Source organism: Thalia democratica, chromosome 5, assembly GCF_965202585.1.
Source record: "Thalia democratica chromosome 5, ktThaDemo2.hap1.1, whole genome shotgun sequence".
In the NCBI taxonomy this organism is placed as follows: Eukaryota; Metazoa; Chordata; class Thaliacea; order Salpida; family Salpidae; genus Thalia; species Thalia democratica.
In genome coordinates, this window is record NC_139169.1 from 40431341 (window position 1) to 40448327 (window position 16987).

Here is a 16987-nt window from a genome sequence, read left to right on the forward strand (position 1 = left end):
AAAAGTTCTAATTAAAAAAAAAACAACTTAATAATTTTTAACCAGAATGCCAAAAACATCAAAATATATAAATTAGTTGTTATACTTATGAAGTTATACACATTTTATTCGTCTTTTTAACTATTTACTGCTTTAATTTTATAATTATTTTAAGTACTATCATAAGTATTAGCAACTGTTTAGCATTGTTTTATACAAAGAAAGTATAGTAGGTAACACTTTACAATATTATTAAAATAACACAACATTTTATTTAGTATAACAATAACTTGAGTGGTATGAAATATAAATAATGGTTTGATTTTTTTTTAATTAAAAGAATAGTATTTAAAGAAATATACTATTTTTAAGCATAAATCTATTAAAGCTTCTTTGTGTCATATCTTAGAATATACCAAGCTGACAACGTTTTAGCTAAGCTTAAAATCTGTTCACATCAGGATCACAAAAACCAACTAAATCTTTATCAGAGAATTTTTTTAAAATTGTATTTATTTCGACGGCTATTCTCAGTAAGCTGAGATGTTTTTTACAAGTTCGAAAAGCACTAAACTGCACTTCACGACCATCAACAACAGTCCATAAGGAATTTGGGCTGTCGCAGATTATCGAACGGTCGTTGATGGTTTTGCAGTGCAGTCTAGCGCTTATTAAACTTGTACTAGCGATTTTTGTTTTGAACTTATTCGATTGACTTACACGTTAATTCAAAAACAAGCCGAAAACCCCCTAACTCGAAGAACACTGCCGATTATCCGGGTCTCTTGGTCACATTGTCCTTCCTAGCGTTTTTGGTTCTTCTCAAGTTACCGACGGAAAGACGACAGGTGACGCACTCAGACTGCACAGTCGAGATGACAATGACGTCATAAAGCTGAAGAAGACAAACGGGGTCGGCATTTTTATGGGTTTCCTTTCCGAATCAACTCTATTTCACGTGACGTAAATTTTTTAATTGTTTTGTAAAGTTTATTTAATTAATAAATTTTTCAACTTTAATAACTTCTTTAAGGGTAAAAATTTAATGGGTTACTTTTATCATAATATACAGAAAAAATGTAATTCTTTTTGTGCTTAATGTAAAATAACTTAGTTTATGATTATATATGTCTACTAAAACTTTTTAATTTCAACTTATGTGCAACAGTTTAAAGTGTTCATAAAAAGAAAAACATGAACTTAAATTTTGGGAGTTATTTAAAATTGATTTATAAAAGGAAAAAGAAAAAAAGTTGATCTTAATATTTTTAAGAAAATATCTTACTCAAGCTAAGAAATCACAAAAGGGTCTACAAATGTTTCTAAGTTTGCGTTACATATAAAAAAAACATATTAAAATTAAAAATATTTTACAAAATATATTTATTCTTCAGTGATTTAGATTTGAAAAAAAATTATATGGCTAGTCAAGAAGACCCTAATTAAAGACCAAAACTGATAAAAACCAAAAGTGGCCGATATCCCAAAAAATATTAAGTTTATTTAAAATATAAAGACACTGACCATTTAAATTCTCAAAAATAATACAAAAGAGGTATTCGGTGTAGTAAAATAAAAATAAGGTTTAAAGAATATTACAGTTTTGTACATGCACTGCACATGTTTTTATCAAGATATAAATATCTGTCTGAAAATGATGAAAAGTAGTTTTCAAATCTATTATTTTTTAAGATTTTTTTCTGAAAAACAACCAACTTTTGTAAAGATCAAGCAATTACAAGCAGTAAGACTAGTTTTAAAAGAGGCGTAGATAAGTATAAAGTAAATAAACATTAGCAAACAGTATTTAACTAATATTACTTTTTGATTCTGATAATAATTTTTATTATCATGTGCCATGTTGATTTACATCAGCAAACTAGCATTTGAAGCTAAGCTGTTTATTTACCGAAAGTACAGTAAGATTAGTTCAGTTGTGTTAGCTTCCCAAATTATTTTTCATTTTATCTTATTGTTTTGGTAACTTATAAACAAAAAAAAAATAAGTTTTTAGTAGAACAGAAAGGTTATACTTTTCAAAACCATCAGTTCTATAAATTAAAGGTTATAAGTTTTTTAGCAACACATTTATGTAGTTTGAATGTAAAAGATGAAAATCTAATAGTAAAAGTTCTAAAAGCTTGTTATTTTTTATTAAATTATAAGGAAAAATAAAGTAAAAGCATAAAAAATTATACAAAAAAAAATTATTTAAAACTAAGCATTTATAAATTACATATTAGAACAAGTATTGAAATGTCTTAACCCTGTTCTTTTTAGGTCAGGGGTTGGCAAACTGCGGTCCACAGGCCGTATTAAAAGTTTTGTTTCGACTAACTTATTATAATTTTGTTTTCAAAAAAATACTCAAAATTAAGTGTTATCATTTAAAGATAATTTATCGCCCAAATATTTTTGTTCAAAAATTAAAAAAAAAAAATATTGAAAAATATATATTTTTAAGCACATTATAATCATTTCTTTTTCAACCTGCCGATCCCTTATTTATGATATTTTTTTTCTTCATTATTCAGTATTGATACTTATTATTTTTCTTCATTAAAACGAGTTGCCGACATGAGTAAAGTTTAAAAACCTTTTGGTGTAAGAATTTTTTTTCTGTCCAACTATAACTTTAAAAATACCTGCTAACTTATAAACACTGTTACCGAGAACTTGAAAAAAAGAGAAGTTTACTTTGATTTAATTATTTTATAGCACATAGTAGTGTTTCTTAATGTTAACGAATGTACACAGCAGTAAACATTTTTTATAAGTTTTCTGTGTTACATAAACTGTATTTTACTAATAAAGCTTCGTCAGAAAGTTCTCAAACTATTGAAGTATTTTTATATTGAATAAAATTAAAATTTATTGCATATTGTGTACAGTATTTTTTCTCAAGTTACTTTTATTTTGATTAGAGCTGAGCAATAAAAAATTTTGATAAATAATCAGTTCAAAATACAATAAAGTAAGATAAAATTTGGTAACTGATAATATAACTTATTTTCAAAAATAAAAATTATTTTGCAAAATGCTACTTACTTTTTTACACTTAATAATACTTACTAAAGTAAAACCTTATAACTATCTACTTCTGAAAAAAAGAACTAACTTTCTTAGTAATGTTAGTTATAAGAAAGCTTAGTTTAAAAGGAAAATCAAAAGTTTTCCAGTTCGCTTTTTACTTATTCTCGTAATTAATTGTTATATCTAGTCAACCTTATAGCTTTCATTTTAAATACTGTTTTATACAAAAATTAAATTTAAATTAGTTTTTCTTACTCTAGTTTATTGTATCACATCTAGTTTTAGACTTAAATAAACTTTGTAAACTAATTGTAACACTTTACCTTTAGTAATTAACTTTTGCTTAACAACTAACCTATACATTTTAAAAGTTAAAAAGTAGCACTTTTATTAAGCTACTACATAAATTTTCATCAAGACGTTTCAAAGTTTCCTGTTTTTTCTCTATTTGATAAAGGTTTATTACACTTATTTTAATGTGGCTATTTTATAGGTAATTTACTATAAGTTATGAAAATAACAAAATTATTTTGTTAAGTTAATTAAAAAAAAGCTCTTTTAAATCATAATAACACAAAGCCTGTAAACTTTTGTATAAGATTGGTTTAGAGAACAATATTCTATTAAGTAGCAATTGTAGTTGTTGTTGTAAACGCAACCCAAATATAACTGTGAAGTTTTGATAAAACTATTAAATCTATATTATAACTTGTTGTAGTTGAAATAAAATTTTAGAAAATATTAAAGAGTTAAAAAGGTGAAGTAAAGTAAAAGTAGATTAACACAACATTAGAAAACAAGGTTGATCATAATCATAAAAATCTAAAGTAAATAATGTAAGTTTAAACTGTCGGAGCTATTTTCATTGTTTTAATTCTTGATTACATTTTAAATCCATTTTTGAAATAAGTTTTTAATATACCTTAGTTGTTTATTTTTTTTATTCGAAAACACAAACGATTTTATAACTTTTTTTATAGTATTTAACATTATGTTTTAGAACTTTAAAAGAAAACCCTTATAATAGAACTTAATTTTAGTGCAGTTATCTACTTGTAAAGTTTCGCTGTTTTTATAATTAAATTAGGAACCACTTAAAAATCTTTTGTTTAAATCAAAAAAACTTCTTTTACAAAAAATATTTTTGAAAACATTTTTTTTAATGACTAATAAAAAAAATTAAAACCATTAAAAATTTCGAAAAAACAATTAATACGAAAGCAGTTTTATTATTAATACACTTGAAATGTACAAGAGTTGTGCATACAAAACTATAAAAAGATTGTTTTTTTTCAGATGCTTATCAATGTCAGTTTGAAGAGATTTCAACTGAAATCAAGTTTTTTTTATAAAATTTATGTTTAATCAACTTTAGCTGACAATTTTTGCAATGGTTAAAAAATACATTAGTTAGTTCCAAGATTTAAACTTAAAAGTTTTGAAATTCAACTACAATATAACTTAGTAAAACACATTTAAGATATTTAATAAAAGTTTACTTCAGCGTTTACTATTAGCATAATAAAAAAGTACTATCCTAAACTTTGGTTAAAAAAAAAAAAACTCTATACATATGCCAATTAACTTCTAAAGCACAAAATGCCTGCTAAGACTCATAAAAATCAATCAGAGAAAATGTCAATATGTCAGTGTCAAAAACTGAAGCTATAAAATTATTTCAACATAAATATTATTAAAAATTATTCCAACGAAAAAAAAAATCTCATGGGCTTTATTTAAGTTTAAATAACCTAATTTTTTATTGTAAATCTGTCTCAGAAAGATCAACTTAAAGGTTACCATGTTGCAGTTGTTTAAATTTATAATCTTTCAAACGTACTGATATTAATTATTTTTGTTGCCTTTTGCGTAATCTTGAAACATATTTTTATGGTCAAAATGAATTACAAATGCTAGTGCAATAATAACGATAAAATATTTTAAACATGTATTAAAAAATTCTTAGTTAGATTTATAGTATATTTAGACATTACATTATACTTAATTTTACTACAAATAAATTATTTCAAAAGAGTTTTTACCTTCAAGTTTTACTGTAACTTGTTTAACGTTATATTTTTAATGATATATTGTTAAACAAGTTTTTCAATTTTTTCAATTTATTTAAAATAAACAAGTAAAATAAAAAATATTCTTTACATATAAACCGACTAAAACATCTAATAAAAAAGCTCACAGCATATAGGTTTGGTAAAAACTTAATACATTTAAAAAACATTAAATATTCTAAATATTCTTTTTGTTTTAAACATTCCATTTAGAATATAAAAACAAGTTACACGTAAAGTTTGATTGGTTTGTATATATTTGTTTCAAATAAAAGCAAAGATTGAAAAAAAAAGAGATTTTAAAATAAGAACTAAGACTAAGTAAATCAAATTTATTTGCTTAAAATATAAATGAAATATATACCGCAGTTTAGCTTGAAATGCTTATCATTTAAATTTATTCAAAACATAAGAATAAGCTTTAAATTAACAACATGTTATAGTTTAGAAACGAAAAACGATAAAAAACAAGTTATTCTCTAATTAAAGTTCAATCACAAAAACTTCGGACTAAAACAGTTATATGAAAAACAAAACTACAAACTTTTATTTTTTGTAATTAAAAAAATAAATTTTAGTATAATAGTCGCATGATCTAACTTAAATCCAACAAAATTAAACTGTAAAAAGACTCAGTATGATTGTATTTTTTAACTTTAATTAAGTGCTTAAACTAACATTAAGAGATTTTTATTAGCTCGTAAACAAATCATCAAAATAATTTTTCACAGCTTCAGCTTCATGTTCGACTTTCTTTCGAATCGCCGCCGTTCCTCGTCGTCGTTCTTTCGGTCACGTTCATCCTTGTCGCGTCAGCAGGGTTTTCCCCGCAACAGACACTGCTGGTCGCCCCGCTCAACAAAACCCCCGGTTCGTTCCTGATGGGCGACATGAAAATTTGCCGCCACTTTTCAAAGGACAGCAGCACGGAGAAGACGACCGCGGACAGGCCCACGTCGTACACGGCGTTTGAAAAGTGGACGGGGTAGTTGTCGGGGAGGAGGGTGGACGCGACCACCGCCGACACCAGGATGGCCGCCGTAGATACGAAAGTGCCGAGGGCAGCTTGGCGGGTCGCGTTGGCAAGACGACGGTTGACCTGGTCCTGGTTGAAGGCCAGGCTACCTTGGCGGAACTTGATCAGGGGGTGCACGAACAAGAGGAACATTATCAGCTGGGTGGTCACCATGGCGACGACCGCCGAGTAGTGGAAGACCTCGTTGGTCCACGTGGTCACTTCCCCTCCCCTCCTTCGGCATTCCCCCGTTCCGATCTCGTACCTGAGCGGCCACACGAATAGCACGCAGAGCGCCAGACCGGCCACGTACATTAGTAACAGCGCCATCTTGCTGAGAAGTTTTATCATCTTGGTGTCCATGTGCCGCATGGAAGGCTGCCGGTAGATGTACCGCTGCCTGGACCACAGGAACGTGTACACCGACAGCATGGCGGCGTAGTAGGCGCACACCGAAAAGTCAACGGCCCATTCGCAGCCCAGGTCCGCTTTTTTCGGGTACGAATCGACGAAGAAGCCTGTTGAAATGACCATCTGCGTGGAGAGGATTCTGATGAGGGGAATAACCGGGGTGCAGACGGCCCACGTGAGTATCTTCATTTTGCCGTCGCCCGGATTCCTGCCCGTCTTCCTCCGCAGCTTCGAGTACCTGCACAGGGCGATGAGCAGCCACAAGTCGAACAAGAAGTTGATCACGGTCAGTGTTTGGGAAATCCCCTTTAAAAAGACCGGGTGATCCGAGGGTGCTTCAGTTGTATTGTTCATTGCTTTGTAAGTAATAAATATATCTGTAAACTACTTTTTTCTATATATGAAAAAACATTATTTTTAGTATCATGTTTATCTTTGTAGATAAATATGTAGAAACGTCTTGTGTTTTTGCTGCATGCTTGCAGCATTTGTTTATCTTTATGTTTGAAAACAAAAACTTAAGACTTGCACTTTAACTTGTTTACTTCTAATTTCCAAACAAAGCTTTAGTAAATTAATTTTAAACAATTGTATCGTTTACTTTTAAAGTAAAAGTTTTTCTACATTTTAAATTGTAATAAAATGTCTGTTTACATATAAGTAAAGTTTGTACACATTAGTTGTTCAAGTTTACTTAAAAAAATTTGACGTTTAATTTAGCATTGACTTGATTAAAAACAATAAATAATTTATTTAAACTGTTATAAACACTCTACGAACTTCTGTAAACATATAATGATAAAGTTACTTTATTTGAATTAAAAAAAAAGCTAAACTAAAAATTGCTGCTTATTTTTAATATTTAAATTCATAGTAAACTTATATAAATTTCACTTAATAATGCTTAATAGCTTTAAAAAAAAGCCTTACTTAAAAATTTAAAATTTAATGCTACAAAGTTAGTAAGCACATGTTACTCATTATAAACGAAAAAAAAACTTTTATTGTATAAAACATAATATTACTTACTTGAATACGTCTTTACTACTTTAAATTCTAAAAATTGTTAAATTTTTGTAAATTACTGCACTTTAATAAATAATTAAGAACTTTTTTCAAAATAAGTAATTTTTAACTTAAAGCAATAGTAAAAGCAGTTATAAAAAAATATTATAATTTAAACAACCTTTAAATATATCTTTTTATTTTATTGTTTGCTTAGAAGCAAAGTAGCATTAAGTTTTGTTCAGTATGAAAATAATCTATGCAAACAAGCTTTATAGTTTACTATAAACAATACTCCCAAACTATTTTAAATATTGTTAATACATAATCTCTTCTAAACGAAAAACAATTGTTTACTACTATAAATCTTTTAAAAAGCAATTAAAGCATACTAAATGTCTAAAAATTAAATGCATACACTCAGTGAAAAAACTGTGCTCATTATAAAAAGTAATTTCTTGTAGTTAGCAACATATTTTGTTGTTTGATAAACAAAAAAAAAGAAACAAATTCTCTCAACCTCAACCATATGGAAGCTGTGTACACGCTGAAATAAAACGCGTTTAATAATTCATAGATAAATAAAAATTTGTTGCTCATTACCAGCGCGCTCGGCTTGGCATCAGTATTCTATCACAGTCGTGTCAAAAAGCAAGCTCGAAAAAATCTGCTCGAAAGCACGGCAAGGCGTGAGAACGGAGAAGAAAGAAGCAGTGTTACGTCATAGACGCGTACCTAAGTACAATGTACATGCATGCTGTTATTTACAACAAGAGGCCGGCAACTCATCTGCGCGCTTTAGAAGTTTGTTGGCAACCTTATTTAGATGCTATCTCGTTTCTCGTCACACCTAAAAAGGCTCTCAGTAGATCTAAAATGTTGTGGTTGCAATGTTGGTGTACTAAGTGAAATTTTTGGTTAAATTAGCATGTATTAATTTAACATCAATTACTTACATAATTTATTTAAATTAGCTAGGCTTTGTACAGTAATTGTTGTTCTTAAGTTTAATAAAAAGGTTTAATTGTAATTTCAAGTTCTGCATTAGTTTCAACCTTAACTAAACTTCTTAAACGAGTAATAAATAAAACTCAAATTTATAATACAAATTGTTTACAGACAAAAAACAGAAAAAAAACTAAGTTATCTAAACTGAGTTTTCGATAAAGTTTAGCTATACTTTAGAAAATTATGTATATATTGATTTATGACAATTAAGAAATGTTTTTTGGCAGTTTGAGTTTTCATTGTTTAAAATTCCGAAATGTGGCTAGTTTCATATAAACTTACATACATTTTATAGAAGGTATCTGTAAAAATAAGAAACTTTATATTTAGGTACAGTAATTTTAGAAAACAAGCTTTATTTCATAACTAATTACTTTAAAAAATATGTCTGTCAAGAAAATAACATTAAATTAACGAAAAACAAAACTATCTGCTACAGCTAACAAGCTAATTAGAGTTTAGATTTCAATAAAAAACCGTACCTTTCATGTTGAACGTATTCATTACATTTAATGTTCATTAACTCACAATTTTCAAAAAATGACACAAACGACGATTTTTAAAAGTTGAAACCTAATACTCTTATTCTTAAAATAACTGCTATGATTCATTGTTCCTTCCATTTATGAAAAAGTAACAGACTTAAAATGTACATAGTCAATAAGATTAAATTAAAACAAACTCTATGCTGAAATTAAAACAAGCATTAAAACCTTCATTTTTATCTTTTGAATTTTACTTTATTTTTTGAAGCATTTCTTTTTAATGCTTTTAAAATGGAAAATAAAGTACGTACAGAGTAAAGTTTTTACAACTGTAAATTTCCATACACTTAAATAAATAAATATATATATATATACAACTTATATTCCAAACAATAAAACTAAACGTGCGTAATAAATAAGTAAAACATTATCACTAAAACTCAATATTTCATTAGATTTGAAAGTTAAGCAGTGCAATAAGCTAAATAATATTGTTTACCAAACTTGTACTAGTTTATTATATTTGAAACAAGTTAAGCCGTAATAAAAGTAATTGATTTTTGAGTAAAACTTTAGTTTTAAATTAATAAATTTAGTCTACGCATGAGTAACTTGTTGAGATATTTGAAAATGCCATCAGGTGTTGTTATCACTTTTATTTTGTAACTTGATAAAATTTACTTTCGTCTGTCAAAATAATTGTGTTAATAAAGCAGATATTTGCACCTTTGTTTACTGTATCTAGCTCTTTATTTTGATATATCAAGTCTTTTATTATAGTAAAATTCAAATATATCTAAAATATTTAAAGTTATAACAAGTTGATATAGTTATAGTAACTAAGAAAACAATGTAGTTTACATGAGAGCTAATTGAAAGTTAGAATTGTTAACTAAAATAAATATTAATTTGTTAGTTTTAATTTGAGACCAACTAATAGAAAAATTATTTTTTCAAAGCTGAGTTCTAAAAGAATAAAATACAAATGCTATCTATACCTTATCAAAGTTAATGAACGAGTTATTGCAAAAATTTTACTTTTAATCTTACTTAATTAATTTTTCTGTTCGTTATACTATTTTTGATTTTTTAAATTATATAATAAAGTTTTCATTTTTTTATTTTCTTTTCTTTTCTTTCGTTTCTTTTTTGATGTTCATTATATATAAACACTTATTATTTATATCTATAATGTTGGATTATAACTTAACTAAAGTAAATTGTAAAACTTGCTGCTTTTGCTATCTTGTTTTAAAAAGTGAAGAAATAAAGTTATAAGAAATTAAACTATTTTTTGAATGAAATTGAGACTTTGAAGCAGATGTGAGCTAATATCGGTAGGCCAAATGTGGAAAAACATGACATGCCTGATAATTCGTTTCATTACAGACTTTCGCAGACCGTCGTATTGTTGTTTTTATGTACTAAAACATTAGAAAAATTCAATTTATAACAACAAGTTATAAAATTACCTTCATAAGTTACTTAAAATTAAATTTTATCGATATTTGTGTCTCTTATACTTTCTAATGCCATTTTGTACAAGTGTTTGTCATCTAAAAATATTGCACAGTTGCAAAAACTTGGATAACGGTATGGACCCTAAAAGCGGGTCTTATGTTTCCCATCCCCTACTTTGAAATATATTGAAAATAAAAGTCTGTATCTTCTTTAAATTTGTTTTATTTCGGCTTATTTAGTTATCATTTAAACTTGAGTTGAAGTTAAATTTTAAGAAATTTTTTTTAGTATAAAATTAAGTAACAAGTTTTTAAAACTTAATTAAATTTTACAAACATATAGTATTAAAAAAGATACATTTATTTAAGTTATTTTGTTAAGTAGGCTTGGGTTTTAATAAATTTTTATGTATCTTACTCTCTATTAAGTATTTTATCAACACGTAGACTTTCTATTGTAAACAAACTAAAATAAATAACTAACATAAGTTCAGCTTGAGGCTTAATATTATACCAATTAAGTATTATTTAAATATTCATTAGAACTCTATTTTTAATGTTTAGATAACACTTTTTAGCATCGCTACTACAATCTTTACTATAAAGTCTAAATTAAATAGCGCTTTAAACAAAAAAAGAAAAGAACTTATTGAAATAAACAAAAGTATAAATAAGGATCACTGAACATACTGAAAAGTTTTAATTAAACACTTTCCTATATAGGCAGACAGTTGTGGCAATAAATAACATTTTTTTCCATGCATGAAAGAGTTTAAATATAAGGCTTAAAACGCTAATAAAAGACTAGAAAAGATTCTGTATTGTTTTGGACTTTTAATTTGTAAGTATATAAATGTATTATAAAATTTAACTTTGATATATTTGAAAGATACTAGCAATAAGAAAATTTTGTCAGTAGCTAAATTTTGAATTAAAACAAATAGTCATATTTTTTGCATGTGTTCTTTAAAATAGTCTGTTAGATTGATCACGGATTGAATAAACTTTTCATAAACTTACATAATTAGAATTAATAGAATTAACTTGAAGTAAGATAAAAAAATTGTCTAAAAAACTTTTTTGTTGTAGTAGATTTACACGTCGATTTTTTACACTGTTTTTTTTAGTAGTCAGTTAATCAATTATTAGGAAAAAGTAAGTTTCCTTTATTTGTAAGTGATACAAGGTTTTTATATTCATATAAATATAATAAAACTAAAACATCTAACAGCATTTGTTAATTTGTTTTATTTTAACTCTAAAAGCTTAAAGAACATTTACATTTATCATTCACTTTAAGTTTTATCAAACTTCCTTTTGAAAACTTAATAGCTCTACGATTAACTATCGATAATCTTTATTAAAAGGCTTCCAAAGTTCCTTTAAAAATTATATACCTTTTTATAAATAACTTGTTGTACTAAATAACAAAAACTTTATTAAAGTTTGTTGGTTTAAAAGTTTGCTGTTTCAACATAGAAATAAAATCTATAAAAATAGTATTAAAAACTAGAATTTAAATAAATACTTTCAAATGGTTTTGCCTAAAAAAGCTAAAAAAATAGAATGTGTACATAAATTTCGCTATTGTAATCTTAAAAGCTTGTAGTAGTAAATTTTATAAACAAAAAATTAATAAACTGTTACTGAAAATTTATCCTAAATAACTTATACTAACTATTACTACTCAAAAAAAAAAATTTAAATTAGTACTTTTGAAGCTCTATCTTTTAAGCCTAACTAAAAAGAAAAATTCTAAGGTATTTAATAAACTTATTCTATTTTGCAACATTAAACAATTTGATTAAAGTGAATTTAAGAGCTTTTAGGAGTAAGCTATCATATTATTACTTGTTTGTTAAACGGCAAAAACTGAAGCTCAAAATATTTGGCCCTAGGACCTGGTGCACGAATAACCTTTCGGTTATCGAGTCGCACACCTCTTGGATACTTTTAACATCTTGTTCGGGACTAACAATCATTAGAGTTTGTAAAGAAAAAAGAAAGTTTTTAAACATATGTTTTTTATATTCGAAATCATTTTGACTTCAAAAAATCCTAATGAAGAATATACTTTTAATTTTAACTACAACTTTTATGAAATAACTATTTAAAAACTGCTTTAAAAAAATATTTACTAACATCTAAACTATTCTTAATTAAACATTTTAAAGAAAGTTATTACATATGTTATTTGTTTTATTACAAGTATGTAAAGACGTGCTTTTTTAACTTAATATCTTCCGTTAATTATACTGCGAGCTGTATACTTATTTCAAAATGTAAATATATGTAGCTTTGTTTTATGTTAGCTTATTAAGTTAATAAACTTTCTACAAATTAAATTAAAACGTTATTTGAATATAACCTTTGGGCACTAGAAATTCGAAAAAAGACACAAAGCAACAGTACTTTAAAAGAAGTTTATTAAATTAACAGATGTTTGTTGGGTTTAGTTGCAAATAAAAACAGTAAATATGCTATTTAATTGTTTTTAAATTAAATCAGTTTGACCACAAAGTTAAAGCTTTACCCGTTTGATTAAAATAAAACACTTTGGTTTGAAGTTTAATAACTTTGCTTTACTTTATTTTAATAATTAAAAATTATTAATGAAAACTATTTAATATTTTGTTATGTCTTTGACTTGTTTAATATGACTTTTAATCACTACTTTATATATGTGGATTGATAGATGTATGCCTGTTAAAAATTATGTTTAACAGATCTTCCTCCTTGCTGAGACGTTATAGCATGTTAAAAATAAAGTCATATTAAAGGCTACTTTTGTCTAGTATTAATTTAATTTTGTTTAAATTGCAAGGTAGCTAGTTGAACAGGTATTTAAATATATACTTTTGAACCAAAGTTTAACATGTAAAAATAAAGATCATAAGACGAAATAGATAATTTAGTTTTTTTTTTTAATTATCAACTAATATCTTAACTTTTTTTAAAAGACCCAGTAAATTTGCAATTCTTAAAAACTTTAGTGATTTTAAATGCTAATTGATGGTATAGTTTGATTATATTGCTATTATTTTTAATTTTTGACCAAAAGAAAATTTTATCTTTTTTGTTATTTTTTTTTCCAAAACTAGACTTACCTATAAAACTATATTAAAAACTTTTTACTTTACAAAAGTACCCTTTATTACAAACTTTACTTTTTCTATAAATTCAATTTATGTTTCATTTAATTTATATTTAGAGACACCTCTAGACTAGGCTTAATATTTTGTACTGTATTAGAATTAGGTTCACAATAAGACTGAAGTATGATATTTTAATTTAAAACAAACAAAAATTTATTGAGTTTTTAGTAGGATAGCTATCCTGCCCATACTTGTGAGAAATTCAAATTCACCAAATGTAGCTGTATACTCAAACGTTTTTTTTTAATCAAAAGCTTGTACCTCAATAATTTCCTAAAAATGTTGGAAGAAAAAGTCGAAACTTTCTGGCAACTCTGACCCTACCCCTAGACTAAAAAGTTTTCTTAAAAAAGTTTTTCGCAAGCTGTTTTTTTTAAGATAAAAACTTACCGCGGGCCGCAGTTGTTTGAAATAATTGTAGTATTCAATAAAAAAAAAAAACTACTTTTAACCACAATTATGTTATAAGTGATAACAAGAAAATAGTAATTACTTATTATCAATATTAGTTTGTTCTTTTTTACCACATAACTCTTTTCAAAAATTGTTTTAAAATGGTATTTTTCTAGCTGAAAAGCTGCGTGCAGTATGTTTTTGCTTTGTGGGCTGTAGTTTGCGGACCCTTGCCATAGACCTTATGACTTAATCAACAAAAAGTATTTTTTTAGACTCCTGTTCTACGTCCTGCAATGACCGAAAGGTCTTTTTTTTACTTGTAAGTCCAAACTTTTATGTTCAAAAAATTATACTTTCTCTATTCTAATGTCTTTTGATGTAAATTGTAAATTTGAATCCACAACATAAACATAAAGGGTTATAACGCACCAGTAGCATACCTCACAGCTTTTAAAAATGAAATTTGTTCAAGAAGTATTGACTTATATCTAAAAAAACAAATAATGTTCTTATTTTCTGTTTAGTGGTTAGTTTCATTCAGCCTCTAATTTTCACAGTTTTAAATTTAAACAAAAATGGATCGGTAGTATAAAAATGTTTATGTATTATATACTATATACTTTTTAAAGAACTTTATAAAATAAGTTTATCAAGCATTAAGATTGGTAAACTTTAACTTAATTTTTCATCTAAAAATTATAATCATACCTTGATTGATGGATCTCTTATCAAAGGATAGTTGACCATAAAGCTCGTGTGACGAAGTCACACGTAGTATGGAGATGAAAATTCGTACACTTACTAATGAAGACCTAAATCTGTAAATTAATTTTTTTTAAGACAATCCGTTGATTAATTATGACGTCACACCGAAATTGCTGTTTTAAGCAGAATGAAGTTCGTGTGACGAAGTTACTGCATGTATGGAGATGAAAATTCGTACACTTACTAATGACGACCTAAATCTGTAAATTAATTTTTTTTAAGGCGATCCGTTGAGTAATTATGACGTCACAAGGTAATTGCGTCCAGTCATTTGGAAAGGTTTCTGCTCTCACACCACAATGAAGTTGCAGAGAACTAACGAACCATCTCACAAGCTCAGTGAAGCAAAAGCCCTCCGACTAAAGCCATATCAGACTGGTATTAATTAAAATATTTTACATTATTAAGAAAGTTATTTTAAACATTTCAGATTTTAAAAAATGTTATTTTCAAAACAGAAATAATCAAGCAACACCTAAAAAATACGTCAGTAAAAGGAGTAGCCATCAAACTTTCACAAAGCTTAGACCCATGGTGTGCTGCAGCAGGTAAAATGATTATTTAACATGTAACATTAAGTTATGTATGTAGAACTCACATGCATTTCAATATCCACCATACAATTAAAGGAAATAAGCGTGGAGTGATTGAAGAAAAACAAATTGTCAATGTAAAATACCAAGGTAAGTTGAAAGAAGACTCCTGGGAGATAAAATTGGATCAAGCTGTTGCAGAACTTGATAATAACTTTGAAAAAGCTAATGTAAGTATGACCAAGTAATTTGCTTTGTGTATAGTTTTTGTATCAATAAGTATCAACAGGTTGTACCTGGATGGATACAAAGCTACGACAGAAAGAACTTCATGATGATAATCTACAGCGAGCGGCAGATAAAGATAGCTATTGAGAAAATCAAAAAGTGTCCACTTGTTTCTTTACATGTATAATTCACGCTACACGCAACACGTATAATTCAAAACTATCCTTTAATTATCCTTTAACTATCCCTCGATAAGATGCGCATCCTTGATTGTCGTTTAATTTTACTACATATGAATCACTAAGTTTTTTAAGTTGGGACCTTCCCTAATAAACAAAGCATCATCAACAATAATTTATATTTTATAGTAAATATTTAGAAAAAATTAAATGTTAACCCTTAGAACTATGGTAAATGGATTATTGTGTAAAACTAAGTATTAAAATACTCAAAGGGTGTATTAACCCTATGGCAAGTTTCCGTAATTTAGTGTTTACTGAAAAATATTAAAAACTAACAAAAAGTACTCTTAACAGTTTAATTTCTGATCAGTGATCAGTAACAGAAAATCCTTGTGCAATATAAAATAAAACCAATAACTACTCAGAACTCCAGCTAAAAAAGTGGTCAGCAAGTTACAATTCACAGACCACAGTATAATTTTTGATCAGTTCATCACAATTTTGCATTACAAAAATTATTTTTTATTCTTTGGTATTTTAAAACTGATATGTCTTAGAAATAGAGAAAAAAAAATGTGAATGCTCACCACTATGGTCAACAGATTGGTGTGGAGAAAAACCTTTGGAAATCAAGCATCAAATCGTACGTTTTATAACATTTTTTGAGCAGTTTTATTTTAAACAATAAATAAGAAACTTAAGATCAATGAAAAATCAGTATTGTTATTAATTTCTTACAACAACAGCAACACCCCAAGCTGAATAAACTAAACTGTATTCATTAATTTTTAAAACCTACTGTGCAGTGTTGATCACTGCATACCAGAGACAAAATGTGATGGTGTTGTACAGGTCCTGAGCCATTTAAACCACTTTGAGTATTTCTGTATTCTATACTTGAATATGAACTTATGTTAAAACTTCAAACAAAAATAAAACGTTCAATTATTAGAGAAAACTGTATTTTTTTTGGTTGCCCTGCAGCCCTATGACGTCATTACACGTTAAACATTTTCATTGAACATGTATAATTATAGTTACTAAATCTAGACATTAAAAAAAAATCTGTAAAACCTTTATATTTGAGGAGCCTATAGGGTTGCCACACTTTCAGGCTACTCAGTATAATAAAGGCTAGTTTGAATTAAAAAACTCTGGATGATACAAGCTTGTTTAATTTTTTTTGGTCATTGAATCAATAACTTTTATTAAAAAATAATAAACAGTTGGATAAGTTATGATGGTTAAACAAAAAAAGTAGAT